The sequence below is a fragment of the Rutidosis leptorrhynchoides genome, chromosome 3, assembly GCF_046630445.1.
Source record: "Rutidosis leptorrhynchoides isolate AG116_Rl617_1_P2 chromosome 3, CSIRO_AGI_Rlap_v1, whole genome shotgun sequence".
Lineage (NCBI taxonomy): Eukaryota > Viridiplantae > Streptophyta > Magnoliopsida > Asterales > Asteraceae > Rutidosis > Rutidosis leptorrhynchoides.
The window spans coordinates 102,103,435-102,111,636 of NC_092335.1; positions in this window are offsets into that span (position 1 = coordinate 102,103,435).

The following is an 8,202-nucleotide window of genomic DNA, read 5'->3' on the forward strand; positions in this document are numbered from 1 at the left end:
TCTTCTTCCGGTTCCGACTCTTCTTCCGGTTCCTCTTCGGGAACTTGTGAATCAGTCCACGAATCATTCCAATTTACATTTGACTCTTCATTATTATTAGGTGAGTCAATGGGACTTGTTCTAGAGGTAGACATCTATCACATAATATCAAACACGTTAAGAGATTAATATATCACATAATATTCACATGTTAAAAATATATAGTTTCCAACAAAATTTGTTAAGCAATCATTTTTCAAGTAAACACGGTCGAAGTCCAGACTCACTAATGCATCCTAACAAACTCGATAAGACACACTAATGCAAAATTCTGGTTCTCTAAGACCAACGCTCTAATACCAACTGAAATGTCCCGTTCTTATTGATTAAAAACGTTCCATATTAATTGATTTCGTTGCGAGGTTTTGACCTCTATATTCGACGCTTTTCAAAGACTGCATTCATTTTTAAAACAAACCATAACCTTTATTTCATAAATAAAGGTTCAAAAAGCTTTACGTAGATTATCAAATAATGATAATCTAAAATATCCTGTTTACACACGACCATTACATAATGGTTTACAATACAAATATGTTACATCGAAATCAGTTTCTTGAATGCAGTTTTTACACAATATCATACAAACATGGACTCCAAATCTTGTCCTTATTTTAGTATGCAATAGAGGAAGCTCTTAGTATTCACCTGAGAATAAACATGCTTTAAACGTCAACAAAAATGTTGGTGAGTTATAGGTTTAACCTATATATATCAAATCGTAACAATAGACCACAAGATTTCATATTTCAATACACATCCCATACATAGAGATAAAAGTAATTCATATGGTGAACACCTGGTAACCGACATTAACAAGATGCATATATAAGAATATCTCCATCATTCCGGGACACCCTTCGGATATGATATAAATTTCGAAGTACTAAAGCATCCGGTACTTTGGATGGGGTTTGTTAGGCCCAATAGATATATCTTTAGGATTCGCGTCAATTAGGGTGTCTGTTCCCTAATTCTTAGATTACCAGACTTAATAAAAAGGGGCATATTCGATTTTGATAATTCAACCATAGAATGTAGTTTCACGTACTTGTGTCTATTTTGTAAATCATTTATAAAACCTGTATGTATTCTCATCCCAAAAATATTAGATTTTAAAAGTGGGACTATAACTCACTTTCACAGATTTTTACTTCGCCGGGAAGTAAGACTTGGCCACTGGTTGATTCACGAACCTATAACAATATATACATATATATCAAAGTATGTTCAAAATATATTTACAACACTTTTAATATATTTTGATGTTTTAAGTTTATTAAGTCAGCTGTCCTCGTTAGTAACCTACAACTAGTTGTCCACAGTTAGATGTACAGAAATAAATCGATAAATATTATCTTGAATCAATCCACGACCCAGTGTATACGTATCTCAGTATTGATCACAACTCAAACTATATATATTTTGGAATCAACCTCAACCCTGTATAGCTAACTCCAACATTCACATATAGAGTGTCTATGGTTGTTCCGAAATATATATAGATGTGTCGACATGATAGGTCGAAACATTGTATACGTGTCTATGGTATCTCAAGATTACATAATATACAATACAAGTTGATTAAGTTATGGTTGGAATAGATTTGTTACCAATTTTCACGTAGCTAAAATGAGAAAAATTATCCAATCTTGTTTTACCCATAACTTCTTCACTTTAAATCCGTTTTGAGTGAATCAAATTGCTATGGTTTCATATTGAACTCTATTTTATGAATCTAAACAGAAAAAGTATAGGTTTATAGTCAGAAAAATAAGTTACAAGTCGTTTTTGTAAAGGTAGTCATTTCAGTCGAAAGAACGACGTCTAGATGACCATTTTAGAAAACATACTTCCACTTTGAGTTTAACCATAATTTTTGGATATAGTTTCATGTTCATAATAAAAATCATTTTCCCAGAATAACAACTTTTAAATCAAAGTTTATCATAGTTTTTAATTAACTAACCCAAAACAGCCCGCGGTGTTACTACGACGGCGTAAATCCGATTTTACGGTGTTTTTCGTGTTTCCAGGTTTTAAATTATTAAGTTAGCATATCATATAGATATAGAACATGTGTTTAGTTGATTTTAAAAGTCAAGTTAGAAGGATTAACTTTTATTTGAGAACAAGTTTAGAATTAACTAAACTATGTTCTAGTGATTACAAGTTTAAACCTTCGAATAAGATAGCTTTATATGTATGAATCGAATGATGTTATGAACATCAATACTACCTCAAGTTCCTTGGATAAACCTACTGGAAATGATAAAAATAGATCTAGCTTCAAAGGATCCTTGGATGGCTTGAAAGTTCTTGAAGCAGAATCATGACACGAAAACAATTTCAAGTAAGATTTCCACTCGAAATAAGATTGTTATAGTTATAGAAATTGAATTAAAGTTTGAATATGAATATTACCTTGTATTAGAAAGATAACCTACTATAAGTAACAAAGGTTTCTTGATCTTGGATGATTATTTGGAATGGATTTAGAAAACTTGGAAGTAAACTTGCAATCTTGGAAGTATTCTTGATTTTATGAAACTAGAACTTTTGGAATTTATGAAGAACACTTGGAACTTGAAGATAGAACTTGAGAGAGATCAATTAGATGAAGAAAATTGAAGAATGAAAGTGTTTGTAGGTGTTTTTGGTCGTTGGTGTATGGATTAGATATAAAGGATATGTAATTTTGTTTTCATGTAAATAAGTCATGAATAATTACTCATATTTTTGTAATTTTATGAGATATTTCATGCTAGTTGCCAAATGATGTCTCCCACATATGTTAGGTGACTCACATGGGCTGCTAATAGCTGATAGTTAGAGTGTATATACCAATAGTACATACATCTAAAAGCTGTGTATTGTACGAGTACGAATACGGGTGCATACGAGTAGAATTATTGATGAAACTGAACGAGGATATAATTGTAAGCATTTTTGTTAAGTAGAAGTATTTTGATAAGTGTCTTGAAGTCTTTCAAAAGTGTATGAATACATATTAAAACACTACATGTATATACATTTTAACTGAGTCGTTAAGTCATCGTTAGTCGTTACATGTGAACGTTGTTTTGAAACCTTTAGGTTAACGATCTTGTTGAATGTTGTTAACCCATTGTTTATTATATAAAATGAGATGTTAAATTGTTATATTATCATGATATTATGATATATAATATATCTTAGTATGATATATATACAGTTAAATGTCGTTACAACGATAATCGTTACATATATGTCTCGTTTCGAAATCATTAAGTTAGTAGTCTTATTTTTACATATGTATTTCATTATTAATACACTTAATAATATATTTACTTATCATTTAACATAATTAACCAAGTGTATCAATATCTTAATATGATTCATATGTACCTAGTAAGAGGTTGTTATAACGATAATCGTTATATATATCGTTTTCGAGTTTCTTAAATTAATAGTCTCATTTTTATGTATATAACTCATTGTTAAAATACCTAATGAGACACATACTTATAATAAAATCATGTTAACTATATATATAACCATATATATGTCATCGTATAGTTGGGTGGTCAATTGTCTATATGAAACTTATTTCAATTAATCAAGTCTTAAAAACTTTGATTGTTTAACATGTTGGAAACACTTAATCATGTAAATAACAATTTCATTTAATATATATATATATAAACATGGAAAAGTTCGGGTCACTACAGTTATAGTTATAGAAATTGAATTAAAGTTTGAATATGATTATTACCTTGTATTAGAAAGATAACCTACTGTAAGTAACAAAGGTTTCTTGATCTTGGATGATTACTTGGAATGGATTTAGAAAACTTGGAAGTAAACTTGCAATCTTGGAAGTATTCTTGATTTTATGAAACTAGAACTTTTGGAATTTATGAAGAACACTTAGAACTTGAAGATAGAACTTGAGAGAGATCAATTAGATGAAGAAAATTGAAGAATTAAAGTGTTTGTAGGTGTTTTTGGTCGTTGGTGTATGGATTAGATATAAAGGATATGTAATTTTGTTTTCATGTAAATAAGTCATGAATGATTACTCATATTTTTGTAATTTATGAGATATTTCATGCTAGTTGCCAAATGATGGTTCCCACATGTGTTAGGTGACTCACATGGGCTGCTAAGAGCTGATCATTGGAGTGTATATACCAATAGTACATACATCTAAAAGCTGTGTATTGTATGAGTACAAATACGGGTGCATACGAGTAGAATTGTTGATGAAACTGAACGAGGATGTAATTGTAAGCATTTTTGTTAAGTAGAAGTATTTTGATAAGTGTCTTGAAGTCTTTCAAAAGTGTATGAGTATATATTAAAACACTACATGTATATACATTTTAACTGAGTCGTTAAGTCATCGTTAGTCGTTACATGTAAGTGTTGTTTTGAAACCTTTAGGTTAACGATCTTGTTAAATGTTGTTAACCCAATGTTTATAATATCAAAAGAGATTTTAAATTATTATATTATCATGATATTATGATGTAAGAATATCTCTTAATATGATATATATGCATTAAATGTCGTTACAACGATAATCGTTACATATATGTCTCCTTTCAAAATCATTAAGTTAGTAGTCTTGTTTTTACATATGTAGTTCATTGTTAATATACTTAATGATATGTTTACTTATCATAATATCATGTTAACTATATATATATAACCATATATATGTCATCATATAGTTTTTCATCATATAGTTTTTACAAGTTTTAACGTTCGTGAATCACCGGTCAACTTGGGTGGTCAATTATCTATATGAAACCTATTTCAATTAATCAAGTCTTAACAAGTTTGATTGCTTAACATGTTGGAAACACTTAATCATGTAAAATAACAATTTCATTTAATATATATATAAACATGGAAAAGTTCGGGTCACTACACTAACTAAGTCCACTAATAATGTAGGGTGGGCTTATAAGCCCAAGGTCATAAGTCCATAACACTAATAAAGCCCAAGTTCACTTAATTAACAAATAAACCCAATTAAAGCCCAAGTAACTAACTAATCACCATAGTTACTTAAAATGATTAATAAAACTAATCATGAATGTAAATAATACTTGAAAATATTATTCGTGTAAGTTCCGGGTGTCACAAAGACGTTTTGGGCAATTAAAGTCAAGTACGGGCAATCATGGCAACATGTAGATGTAATAACATACATTCGTTTTATCACACGTATTAATAATAACAATTATTAATAAATAAACGTTGGAAAAATCCAGGGTCGTTACATTACCCACCTGTTAAAGAAAATTTCGTCCCGAAATTTAAGCTGAGGTAGATGGAGGAGTTGGGAAAAGGTGAGGATACTTCCGCATCATTTGATCCTCTCGCTCCCAAGTAAACTCAGGTCCTCGTGTGGCATTCCATCGCACTCGGACGATCGGAATCTTGTTGCGTTTCAAAGTTTTGATCTCACGATCCATAATTTCAACTGGTTCTTCCACAAAGTGGAGTTTGTCATCAATAGTAAGTTCTTCAAGTGGTATGAAAAGTTCGGGTGCAGCAAGGCACTTCTTCAAGTTTGACACGTGGAAGGTAGGATGAACTGAGCTCAACTGTGCTGGTAGGTCCAAACGGTAAGCAACGGGTCCAACACGTTCCAAGATCTCAAAAGGACCAATGTATCGTGGGTTTAACTTTCCACGTTTTCCAAAACGGATCACACCTTTCTAAGGTGCAACCTTCAACATTACGCGGTCACCAACGTTGAATTCAAAGTCCTTACATTTAAGATCGGCATAACTCTTCTGGCGATCACGGGCAGTCTTAAGTCTAGCTTGAATTTGAGCAATCTTCTCCGTCGTTTCATGGACTACCTCGGGTCCGGTGATTTGCTTTTTGCCTACTTCAGCCCAACAAATAGGGGATCGGCACTTACGGCCATACAACTCTTAAAAAGGTGCAACATTAATGCTCGAGTGATAACTGTTGTTGTACGAGAATTCGGCTAGTGGCAAATGCCTTTCCCAGGCCTTTCCAAAATCAATGACACATGCACGCAACATGTCTTCCAAGGTTTGAATCGTACGTTCACTTTGCCCGTCAGTCTGAGGATGATATGCTGTACTCATGTCAAGACGAGTTCCCATGGCTTCTTGCAAAGAATGCCAAAATCTAGAAGTAAAACGGGGATCGCGATCGGAGATGATCGATAAAGGTACACCGTGTCGTGATACAACCTCCTTAATGTAAAGTTGAGCAATCCTCTCCATTGTATCAGTTTCCTTCATTGCTAGGAAGTGTGCAGATTTGGTAAGGCGATCAACAATAACCCAAATAGTATCGTATCCGCCCACCGTCTTTGGTAGCTTAGTAATGAAATCCATTGTGATCCTTTCCCACTTCCATTGTGGGATTTCTGGCTGTTGAAGTAAACCAGAAGGTCTCTGATGCTCGGCTTTAACTTTCGAGCAGGTTAAACATTTACCAACATAGGTCGCAACATCCTTCTTAAGATTCGGCCACCAATACTGTTCTTTAAGGTCGTGGTACATTTTGCCCGCTCCAGGATGAATCGAATATCTTGATTTGTGTGTTTCATCAAGTATAAGGTTGCGTAGATCTCCATAAAGAGGTACCCAAATTCTTCCGGCATAACATCGGAGTCCAGATTCCCTAACCTCGAATCGAGAGACAAGTATGTTCAAATTTTCGTGAGATATATTCTCCTCCTTGAGAGCCTCATCTTGGGCTACTCTGATTTGACTGTTGAGGTTCGAATGGATGGTGATGTTCAGAGCCCTAACACGAATAGGTGCCGTCCTCTCCTTTCGGCTTAAAGCGTCAGCTACAACATTGGCCTTGCCAGGGTGATAACGGAGTTTACAATCGTAGTCGTTGAGCGTCTCGATCCATCGACGCTGTCTCATATTCAGTTGCTTCTGATCGAAGATGTACTGGAGACTCTTGTGATCGTGAAGATAGTGCTCTTAGTTCCATACAAATAGTGTCTCCACAATTTAAGCGCAAAGACAACGGCTCCAAGTTCAAGATCGTGAGTAGTGTAGTTCCGCTCGTGAATCTTCAATTGGCGGGAGGCATAGGCAATAACTTTTGATCGTTGCATCAGTACACAACCAAAACCACTCTTCGATGCATCACAATAAACAACAAAGTCGTCACTGCCCTCAGGGAGTGATAGGATAGGTGCGGTGGTTAGCTTCTTCTTCAAATTTTGAAATGCTGATTCGTGTGCGGGTTCCCAAATGAACTTCTTGCCCTTGTGAGTCAGTGCGGTCAAAGGATGCGTAATCAGAGAAAATCCTTCAATGAACCTTCGGTAGTAACCGGTGAGACCTAGGAATTGGCGAATGTGAGTTGGAGTGGTGGGGGTCTCCCACTTGCTGATGGCTTCAATCTTGGCGGGATCAACTTTGATACCCTGGTCGCTCACAACATGACCCAGAAACTGAACTTCTTTCAACCAAAATTCACACTTGGAGAATCTGGAGTAAAGTTGCTCTTGTCTCAAGAGCTCAAGCACTAGTCGGAGGTGTTGCTCATGTTCTTCTTCGCTCTTAGAGTAGATGAGGGTATCATCTATGAAAACGATAACAAACTTATCTAAGTACGGCTTGCAGACACGATTCATGAGGTCCATGAACACGGCAGGTGCATTTGTCAAACCGAATGGCATCACAAGAAACTCATAATGACCATAACGAGTTCTAAATGCAGTCTTCATCACGTCACTTTCCTTCACCCTCAGCTGGTGATATCCGGAACGCAAATCGATCTTTGAGTAAACGCTCGATCCTTGTAATTGATCAAAAAGATCGTCAATTCGTGGAAGAGGATACCGATTCTTGATTGTCAATTTGTTGAGTTCACGATAGTCGATACACATACTGAAGGATCCATTATTCTTCTTCACAAACAGAACAGGTGCACCCCAAGGCGAGAAACTTGGTTGGATAAATCCTCGATCAAGTAGTTCTTGTAGTTGGCTCTGTAATTCTTGCATCTCGGAAGGTGCGAGTCTATAAGGTGCGCGAGCTACAGGTGCAGCTCCTGGCACTAAGTCGATCTGAAACTCTACTGCTCTTGGCGGCGGCAATCCAGGCAATTCCTCTGGGAAGACATCGGAAAATTCGTTCACAATCACGCTCTTCACCTCAGTTT